The following is an 11,856-nucleotide window of genomic DNA, read 5'->3' on the forward strand; positions in this document are numbered from 1 at the left end:
ATCGTCAGTATTTTATGTTGTTTTATTTGAGTCCAGCACTGAATGAATAAGCTTTACCTGTGTCTGAATCTTACTATCGTAGCTTTGTTCTCCCCCGTTGCTACACTTAGTTTATTGTACTGTGCATGATATTTCTTTGCAAGTCACCAGAATGTGTTTCTAGACTACAGTGAAGTATACACAAGTTGCTTTTAATACTTGTAAATGTTGCTATGCTTGGACTTATTCCTAATGTTTTCTTTTTATTTTCTCTTCCATATGCCTTCTTCTAATACCCTTCTATTTTCCTTTGCTTAGATAAAATTGTTCTCTACTTGCTTTTAAGGCATATATTTATTTTTCTGCTGGTGGGTACTCCTGATTTACTGAGATGCAAATGCATGCTTATGTATTAGTTAGCGGTATTGCAGCTCATTTCTGTCTGTATTGTAATCTGGACAATCAAGATCATCAGTCAGCAAGCATCCTCATCTGTTGTTGTTGCCTCGGTCCTCACTCAAATTAATATTTTCTAGAATTTTAATAGCAGATTAGACTGTGAATTAAATTTTTATAAATCTTCGCTTATTTGAGCAAACATAAAATTTAATAAGTTCTTCCCTCTGCCTTTCCTCCCTATCTTATTGACTCCTCCCACATTTACTTTTCTTCTTGAAGACGATTTCTAACACTTCTTTCTTAGTGGGTCATATGATGGTGCTCTTTGAGATCCTGTAAACCTTAGAATATCTTTAGTCCTCCTCTGAATGAAGTGTGAATTCAACTGTACATGAGATATTTTGTGAAAATTTCTTCAGCAGTCTCAAAATAATATTCCATGAGCTTCTCAAGCCAGTATTACATTAACTTATGTAATCAACTTTTATAGTTGTTTTTTGTGATATTCTTAAATTTCACTAAAATGTGTTTATAGTTCTTCTCTATCCTGTTTGGTATCATCTAAGCCCATTAATCCAAACTATTGTTTATTATTTGCAAAATTCCCATTATATTTTCAAAGGCTTCCTCTTGTTTCCTTTTTTCCCCCCTGAGATTGCTATTGGGTAGATTCTGAACATCATCTGTCTTCTGATTGTTACCTTTTTCTTCTTATTTAGCCTTTTCTGATGCCCTCTGGAAATATTCTTTGATTTCTCTTTGTGGTCAATGAGTTTTTCCTTTCTCTGTCTATTGAGATAACTTCATTAGTTTGTGAAATTCCACAAAAGGAGACAGAACTAATGCAAGAAAAAACAAGAATTTTAAATATTCATAGGTAGAAGAGGATATTGTTTATTTGAAGTAAGAGAAACATAGCTGTGATGGAGAATTGATTGGAGATATTTGGTATAAGAAGGGAAAGCTATTGAAATTATTTCAATTTTGTTATTTTCTTTTATATTCCTGTAAGTCCTTGATACCCTAGAATTTGTACTGAGTAACATTTCAGTCATGGTCCACTAACATGATTAGTTATGTCTGCTTTTGGAAGATGGATGAAAATTCGGGGTACTCATCCCATTGAATTGGGAGACTGGGGTACATTGGCCTAGGGAGCCTCTACCTTATAACCCTTTCTCTTTATCACTCAGGGTGTGCCTCTGACATCAGGTACACGTTAATACAGTAGACAAGGAATAGAAGAAATGTTGGGACTATTCTTCCCAGTGGAGCAAAGTTCCAAGCAATTAGGAAAAAAGGACTCCTAATAAACTCTCCCAAGGTTAGGCCACAAACACATACAATGGAGCTCTCCTATTGGAAGGTGTTTCCCACATCTGGGACTCATTGACTTTCTCTCCCCAAGTCTCTATTCTTTTTGTTAGGTGCTATGGATGGCATCTCTGAGTCTGGGTTGAAGGAAGGAAGCCAGAACCTGGACTTACTTGCTTATAAATATATACTCCATCATTGATTTGCTAGTTGTAAGTATGTTGACATATTTCCTAGCCAGACAAAGCTTCTATAATTTAACTGCAGGGATATAGAGGATTTTTAACAAAATGAAGACCATTATAAACACTATAAAAATTTACCTAATAACCATTTTAAAATAACTTCTGAATTTTAAATGGAAACTAGATTTAAAATATAGATATAGAAAATCCAAGCAATGTAATAATATGTTGGTGTCAAATACATGTTAGCATTTGTAGTCTACCGCAAAAATGCTTCATTCTTTAAGCACTTTGTCATAGCCTATTTCACCTATGCTAGATCTAGGGTAAAAACATAATATATTTTCAAAACTAAAATTTTTATTGCAGATTATTCTGCAATAAAACATAAGATCCTAATAAGATTGCTGTCATTTAGAAATGAGAAGAAAGGAGCTAAAGGTATAGGGAAGGTGGGATGGGTAGGGGAAGGGTGATAAGGGAAAAGAAAAAAATGTGAGATAATGAAAAGATGGAAATAAAGTGTTTGTAGATGGGGAGGGGAGGAGGGGGTGAAGGGAGGGCAGGGACAAGGGGAGAAAATGAGAATCAAGACTTGTCATGTAGAGGTACAAGATCCCAACAATGAATGTAACTGTACTGTATCCCTAAAATGTACCAATAAACTTAATTAAAGCAAAAAAAAAAAAACTAAAATTTTTATCAATCACATCCATGCATTGACTACTTGGAAGAAAATTTTGAAACAATAACAGTAAAAGGCTAAATAACCACTATCAATATCACAAAAACTAAGACTCTTAGACATGAAATTGCATCTACTAAATATTGTAGAGATCAAATTATAAATTAAAATGTTGGTTACTTCTCAAGGTCAACCAGGATGTAGGACAATGTGGATGAACACTGTTGTGTGAACTGATCCAGCCTCTGTGGAAGGCAATTTGAGAATATTTATTAGAATCAAACATGGACATGCCCCTTGCCCCGGAAACCCACTCCTTAGAATTTATCATGGAGAATATTTGCACATGCAGGCAAGCATATGAGCATAAAGGGATATATATACCCTTTTCAAAATGCACTGCATATTTTTGTGAGTAAAACATATTTGAAAGAATAAAGAGGTTCAACATTGGGTAATGCTGTACAGTGGACAGAAAGAAGAGAGAGCAGAGAATTTACTTATTTTAAGTTGCATATTTCTGTATGGTTTCAAATTTTATAATGAATAAAAATCAGCAAAATAATTATATCTAATTTTAAGGCATTTAGGCAATGATTATAATGAGATTTAAGTCCCATTACAGTAAGTGGCCAAAAATCTATTCACACACCCTTCAGATCCTAGAATGTCAGCTTTATATTAGAAATAATGTAAAAAAGGTCCAAAAGGTATAATTGACAACGTGAAATAGGAAGTCAAAAGCTAAAAGTGTAGGGGAACTGGGAAGGGAAATAAACTGGTCAAGGAAATAAAAGAAAAGAAAAAATAAGAGAAAACGAAATAATGGAAACAAAATTTTTGTAAATAAGGAAGGGAGGAGAGGGTGAAGGGAAGGCAGGGGTAAGGGGAAAAATGAGAATGAAGATCTGTCATGTAGAGGTACAAGATCCCAATGATGACTGTAACTGTACTGTATACCTAAAATGTACCAATAAACTCAATGAGAAAAAAATACATTAAGTAACATGAAAAATGGAGTGAAAAAACAGAAAAAGGAGAACAGAGCCTCAGAGAAATGTAAAACACCAATAAACACACCGATATGTGTATAATAAGAATAGCAGCAAAAGAGAAATAGGAAGATTATTTTTTAAATAGTGACTACAAATTTCAGAAATTTGATGAAAAACATAAAATACACATTAAAGAAGCTCCGTGAACTCCTAGTAGGATGAAGAAATTTATACCCAGACCATCATAATGAAAATACTGGAGGAGGTGGATCTTGAAAGTAGTAAAAGCAAAAACCCTATGTAAATAAAATATGCACACAATAGGACCACCAATAGAGAAAAAGAGAAATGATCTATATAGGAGAAACATCCCAAAGAAAAACCAAATATTGGGCTTATGAGGCAGACACCAATCTAAATTAGTCTTTTTAAAGTACTCAAAGAACTACAAGAAATAATATATAAAGAACTTAAAGAAAAATATGAGAAAGAAAATAAAGCAACCCAGTCCAAAACTGAGGAATCAAAAAACAATTACTCATATTTTAAAAGTTGTGGATTAATGAGACACAATTACAGATTCTACAGACATTAAAATTATATAAAAATGTTATAATAATTTAAAATGAAATCAAGCCAATGCAGGAAAGCTATAAAATTAAAAAACTTACTTAAGAAAAGAAATAGTTATACATACTTACAAAATTGATTTCTTATTTAAAAACTTTTCAACCAGAAAGCTCAAAAAAAGGGATGATTTTACTGGAGCATTTTATCAGCGAATTAAGGAAGAAATGGTTGAAAGTCTACTTAATTTCTCTCAACCTTTTCAGAAAATTGTCATTATTTTCCTTTTATTGACTTCTAGTTTTATTCCATTACTGTTTGAAAATAATGTAATTTTCATTATTTCACATTTTGAAAAAGATTTTAAAATTTATTGTACTTAATTTTTTAATGTCTCATGTATTTTCTGTTGGTTTTCTTTGAATTTTCTATACATGTCTATTAGGTCAATACAGTTGATAATAGGTCAATATGGTTATCAATATTTGATAATATTTTTAGTTCTTTTATATTCTTACTGATTTTGTTTGCTTCTTTTTGGATTACTGAAAGAAGAATGTAACCCTCCAAAAATAGTTATGGATTTGTGTATATCTCATTCAGTTCTGAGTTTTCTTCATATATTTTGAAGCTCCACTTTTAGGAAGATATCAATAACATTTTTATATATCCTTAAAGAATCAACCTCCTTGTTTTGATAGCCTCCAATTCCTGGTACTACTTCTTGATCTGAAGTCTGTTTGATATTAATGCAGCTACTTAATCTTTCTTTTGGTTAGTTATGCATCCTTTCTTTTTTTTTCAGCTTTAATTGAGTTTATTGGTACATTTTAGGGATACAGTACAGTTACATTCATTTTTGGGATCTTGTACCTCTACATGACAGGTCTTGGTTCTCATTTTTTCCCCTTGTCCCTGCCCTCCCTTCACCCCCTCCTCCCCTCCCCATTTACAAACATTTATTTCCACTTTTTCATTTTCTCACATTTTTTTTCTTTTCCCTAGTTATGCATCCTTTAAATTTTAACACATGTATAACTCGATACTTACTGGGACATTTCTGTAGGCAACAAATAGGTGGGTCTTAGTCTTTTATCCAATCACACAATTTCTGTTACTTTACTGGTTTGTACATTCTTGGTTTAAAATGATGCTTATTTATATTATTGGATTAAACTATAACTTCCTAGCTGTTTTCTCTTCACTTCATTTATTTTATTTCTCCCTCTTTTTCTGCCTTTACTTGTACTTTTTATAATTTAATTTTATCTTGTTAATTAACATTTACATCTTATAAGGAATTTTTAGTGATGACCCTGAGTTTTACAACATTTATCTTAAAAAAGTCCAATTTCTGTATTTAAATAAGATATCACCTCAGGTATAGCATAAGAACTTTATTATGGTATATATTAATTTTCCCTTTTAGCATATTGTGCTATATGGCTGTTTTGTTATATTTTTAACACATTATACATTATTACTACATATGAATTGGACAATCAGTTGTCTTTTGAAGTAATAAAAAATAAGAAATCCTCCATTTTGAGTGCTTTTCATGCAGATCTAAATTTTTCTGTTCTTATGAGCCTCTGCCAAAGAAATTCATTCAATATTTCTTGTCTCCTGTCAAATTTCCAAAGTTTATTGATTTTAACTTATTTTTAAGATTTATTTTCTTTAATTTGTAAATATATATTTTTACTAGAGAATTCTGGCCTGATACTTTTACTTTCAAAATTTTAAATCTCCATTATTTTCTAGTTTGCATGGTTTCCAATTAAAAGTCTATTTTAATTCTTACTCTTATTCTACTGTATATAATATGTTTTTTCCTCTGATTTCCTTAAAGTTTTTATTTGCAGTCTAAGAAAGTTACTTGAAATATGATATATTCAGGTGTGGTGTGGACTGGGTAGAGATGTATTTGTGTGTGATTGGTAGTTTTTCTGTTTGGCAGTCCCTGAACTTCTATGTCTTAGGTTTGATGCTTGTCATTAGTTTTCAAAAAGTCTTAATCTTTATTTCTCTGTTTTCCCTATGAAATATCTATTTTCCTCAGAAATTACATTTACATGTATGTTAGACCATTTGACATGATGTTTGATGCCTACTGGAGTTTCTGCCTCTTTTTTTTTAATCTTTCAATTTTAATTTGAGTAATTTCTATGGACAATCTTCAAGTTTCCTGAGTCTTTCATTATGTCATTAGCTGAATTGTCCAATTGCTCCTTATATTTTAAAGTCCTAAACCCATTATCTCAATGTATGATTGCATTTAGAGACAGGTGCATTAAATAGGCAGTTAAGTTAAAATGAGGCCATTAGATGGGCCCTAACTGTGACTGATATTCTTAAAAGAAGGGATATGAATATCGACATACAGAGATTACGTAGGTAAAAGACAGCCATCTACAAGGCAAAGAGGGCGGCCTCAGCAGAAACCAACCCCTTCAATACCTTGATCTTTCTCAGCTGCAGAATTGTGTGAAAATACATTTCTGTAATTCACATTACTCAGTCTGTGGTACTTTCATATGGTAGCATTAGTGAACTATTGTATAACTATTTCAAGTCTACTAATAAACCTAAGGGTATTATTTTCCTCTGTTACTCCACTTTTTTATTTCTAACACTTCTAGTTGAAATTTTCTTACAGTTCACATTTCTTTGCTGAAATCATCCAGCTAATCTTACATGTTATCTATTTCTTCACCTGGAGTCTTTAACATACCAGTCATAGTTTTTAAAAATCCTTACAAGGTAATTCCATTGTCTGTCACATCTGCATTTGCTTTAGGGATCACTGTGTTTCTTGAGAATGTACTGGCTGTACTTTTTCCTTTCTTTTCTTGTGGTTCATGATATTTATCGAAGACCAGACATCTCATATACAATAGTAGAAGCACACAGATATATTGTTAGTTCCCGGAGCTCAGTATACTTTTCCTTCTGCTAGAATTTTATTGTGAGGAGGGTGATAGAGTTAACCTAATCAGGAGTTGGGCTGGTTTTGAGGATTGTTGTTACTATAGTTACTGGCAGCGCACCGGATCTTTCTACAGATGCTTTGTGTTTAGGATGGGGCCTACTTTGTCAGATAATTTTTTTTTCTCCTTTTCTTTTCTTTGCGTCTGCTTAACCCTTGGCTCTTGGTTTTTGTTTTTTCTTTAATGCAATGCATTAGAGAAGGTCTGTCACTTGCAGGGTAGTCTTTCCTAGTGCTGATTAGCCTGGAAGGGAGCCGGGAAGCACTCTCCACGAGGTACTCAGTCTTGGGCCATAACCAGACACATATCTCTTGTGTTTACATGTCTCTTCACTGGTCATGTAGTGCTGAGCTCAGTCTGTATTCCTGATTCCCTCACAGGGGTAGAAGTTTTCCTTTTTTTTTTTTCTTTCTCTTCTCCTATTTGCAAAAGCAAAGTGCTTTTTGCTTGCTGCTCTTCCCACTTTCTCTCAGCAGATTAAAGCTTTTGTTCAATAAGGACAATAGGAAAATGATCTTGGCAAGGTTCCTCTTACTACGAACAAATATCTTTTCTTATAATAAAAAACTGTCATTACCACCTGTCATGTGGAATAAATCCTAAATTCTCTCCTCTTTGTGAGGGGAGATTATAATTAGTATAAAATTAATCTAAATAATATAAAAACAATTACTAATAAATTAAGATAATTAATATAAAAATCAATAAGAAGCCTATTCTATTTATTTTACTTTTGCTAACATAGATCAGACACAACATCATAAAGATGTTTCAGGTACACAGTAGGGCTGTTCAGTGGTAATCCGATTCTTATGCTTTACAGCTATAATGTCCCCCAACATCTCATCTGTTCAGAGGCGGGATTTGCACAAAGTGACTGGATCATGGGTTGCATACTCACCAGTGGATTAATCCGATACTGAGTTCATAAGTAGATGTGCTGAGTTCATAAGTAAAGAAGGTCGGGCCTGGTAGGAAGAGGTGGGTCACTGTGGGTGTGCCTCTGAGGGTATATCTCCTTCCTGTATCTCCTCTCTCTCTGCTTCCTAGCTGAGACAGTACCTTTCATGAGGTGGGAACCTTTCCTTCCCCATGCTCTCTCACCATGGCGCCAGCTTACCATCAAGTGAATCCCCTGAGTAATGAGCCAAACCAAACTTTTCCTTCAAGTTGTGGGTATTGAGTTACGTATGCCAGCATCAGGAAACTAATATGCCCTCCATTTCCGTTACATGGTAAGATTGCATTTTCTTGCCACCTTAAAGTTGAGCATGCTGCCTTTACTGGCTTGTAAGATGGAAGTGGACTAAATGTGTCAAGAAGCAGTTTGAAAATGCACACATCTCCTTCTTTCTGCTAACAGAAGATGTAGCTGTCCTTAGCCTCAAAATGACAGAGTTCCCAAGCCTAGAATCTGGAGTGAAGACATAAAATGGCCAGAATCAATGCAACATGGATATATAGTCAAGCAAGAAAAAGCGTTTGTTATTATAAGATACTTATATTTTAGTTGTATTTGTTACTCTACTATAACCTAGCTATAACGACTCCTACTGCATTTCTAGGGAAGTGAATTTCCACAAATACATCTACATTTCAGTTGATATCTTGGTCTCTCCTGAATGCAGGAAGCTCCAGCCAAGCTATGCAGTGTTTGTCAACAATGCAGGATATTCTTTATTGTGGAAAATGCACACTAAAATTCATACAAAGAGCTCACGTTTTACTTGGTGATACAGAGACTGGAAATAGAATTGTCATCTACTTTATACAAACATTTTGCCAAGAGTTATTGGGTTTTCTTTTCTGCCCCTGGGATAAAACACTCAACACCCTCAAGTTAAAGAAATTTGTTTGGGCTCATGGTTTCAGAGAGTTCAGTGCATGATAAGCTGGTTGCAAGACAGAAACAGCATGACACAAGGGTGCAGTGAAGGAAAACTGCTTAACACAGGGCAGCCAGGAAGCAGAGAAAGAGGAAAGAACCTGGGACCTAAAAACACTGTTCCGGGTCACAGCCCCATTGCCTCACCTCTTCCAACTGGCCCTCCTTTTTCAATGGCCCATTTAACTATGAACTCACCAATGGATGATGCCACTGATGAGTACAGTACCCCTATCATCCATGCACCTTTGGAAAATCCGACTTCTGAACACACAAGACTTTTGGGAGACATTTAGAGTTCCTTCAGTTTGTCTATATTTTTATATTAATAAATATTTCCAAGCTTTTACTTTTTCTCTTCCATTTGACAAATAATGCACCTCCTTTTTATATCACCTCAGAATGACCATTTTAGATTATTGTTTTCACTCTTAATAATTATATTCTTAATTTGTATTAATCTGCTACATTACTCTACAAAGATTGTGATGGGTGAAAGATCACTGAAAGATTCAATCAAAAACCCGTGTTCAATCTCTGCTCTCACAGAATTGCTATGACCAGCTCTGAAAATATGTGCTTTTCAAAGTCTTTTTATAGACTTTTAGTTTTATGTAGGGGCCATGTAATTTTCCTTTAAAAATATATCTGTATAACTGATAATGTGAAATAGGAAGAAAAGGGCTAAAGGTGTAGGGGAGGTGGGAAGGATAGGGGAAAGGAAATAAGGGAAAAGAAAAAATATGAGAAAAGGGAAAAAATGGAAACAAAGTCTTTGTAAGTAGGGGAGGCAGGAGGGGGTGAATGGAAGGCAGGGGTATGGGGAAAAAATGAGAACCAACACCTGTCATGTAAAGGTACAAGATCCCGACGATGAATGTAACTGTACTGTATACCTGAAAAATACCAACACTCAATAAAATTAAATAAATAAATATATATATATATATATAAATGAGATACATGATTACATATAACAGAAATTATTTAACGTTATTTTACAATAATCACTGATTGTTGGATCAGGAATAAAGAAATTACCCCTAAAGTAGATAGAAGATATAGCATACTTTCTTTCTTAAGCAGGAACAAAGGAATCTGTGCACCCTGGTTTGAAAAGCTTGTGGCAATACAGACAGGAAACCCGGGAGGCAGGGATGCAGACGTGTGTGTAGGTTGACAATGAATACAGCCCTCTCTCCTCCAGTGATTAATTTTCAAGCGATCTTATCACCAGCCAGAGCAGGAAGAGAGGCTGAAAGTGCCTTATAGGGAAGAAAAAATCAGGTTTTGAGTTCTGGGCACCCGGATGTTTGACTCTTTCAGGTACTTCGCTCATTTGGTGATACCATTTCACGAGGGATTTTGTTTAGTTTTTCTATCAGCATTTCCCCTCACACTTCAGTAAAATGTAAAATAAACTTAACAGCTGCCAAAACCAAGCTTATAAGTAAACACTGCTTGAGAGAGCAAAGACAGAGCGCTGAACTAGAGGCCATGAGAGGAATGCGGGTCCCCTAAGCCTTTCTATGATTCCCCCTTGAAATGAATAATAAAAACAGACTAAAACATTAAGGAGGAAAAATAATTTTTGAATGATTATAAAATGAAGAGGCTAGAAGCAAATGTGCAACACAAAATGTTCTGAAGCTGCTTCACTGCTTTTGGTCCCAAAGTGATCTTGGCTTGGTTTCAGGTTCCAGGATATGGCTCAAAGGGACCTCTGTCTCCGAAACCTAGTGTGTGCCAAGAACCCTTGGTCCAGAATGCCTTGAGGATCCTCTCCTGGTTCCGGGACTTGGCAAGACTCTGGAGACTACACACACACACACACACACACACACACTCACATACAGTTATACAATTATCATAATTCTAAATTCTTCTCTTTTTCCACTTGTTCTATGTCTTTCCAATTTCTTCACATTTTGAGATATCTTAATGTCGATTGAAAAAACCAGCAGGAAAAAAAGGGTAAATGAGAAGGAATTTTCCAGTTACATAACCAAAAATTTTAGGTGAAAACGAAAGTTAGTTTTGTTCACTTTTGTAATAAATCCTTTAAAATCTGTTTCCAGGCAAGCTTTTCAATTATTGCTCCTTTGGATCTTTAATTTTCTCTTTATTAAGATTCCTATGGTTCTTACAGTCTCTATATTTGTGATGATTTTATGTACCTACATCTTTAATTTTCAGCATGAATATAGAGATTTCAAAAGTTTAAGGTATCACCATACACTCTTGTCCTTCTTGGAACTTATATCTTTTGATAAAACAAATATGGCAAAAATTGTTGTTTGCTTTGAATATGTGGATATTATGCACCCAAAAGAATTAAAGAAGTGAAAGAAATGTGGGTATATTTTCAGGTTACCTCATCCATGATTGTTCATGGTCAGAGCTAATCAGTAAATATGTGTAATTTACATAAAATTATATTCTTATTTAACAGTATAAGTAAAACAACAAAGAAAATATTAATAAAGAAAACAAGGTCAAAGTAGGAAAATATATTGGCTGACTTTCTCATTGTGGAGACACTATAACTTGAGAGGACAGGTTTGTTGAGTTTTAGTCACATTGGCTGGCTGGAAGGCCAAGACAATGGCCACAAAGTTGTTAAGGGAAAGCTGCTCAATTTGTGAAGCCAGGAAGAAGAGTGGTTTGGAAAGAGAAACAGAGAAAAAGGATCCAGGGACAGATATAGCCCCCCAGATCATGTCTCCATGACTCAGTCCCTCCAACTAGACGCCACCATCACATAGCCCAACCAGCTATAAACTCATAAGTGGTTTGGAGAGATCAGTGCCCTCACAACCAACCACCTCCCCAAGAGTCTTTTAATCCAATCAAGTCA

Source organism: Fukomys damarensis, unplaced genomic scaffold (genome assembly GCF_012274545.1).
Source record: "Fukomys damarensis isolate Sample0158 unplaced genomic scaffold, DMR_v1.0_HiC HiC_scaffold_10, whole genome shotgun sequence".
Lineage (NCBI taxonomy): Eukaryota > Metazoa > Chordata > Mammalia > Rodentia > Bathyergidae > Fukomys > Fukomys damarensis.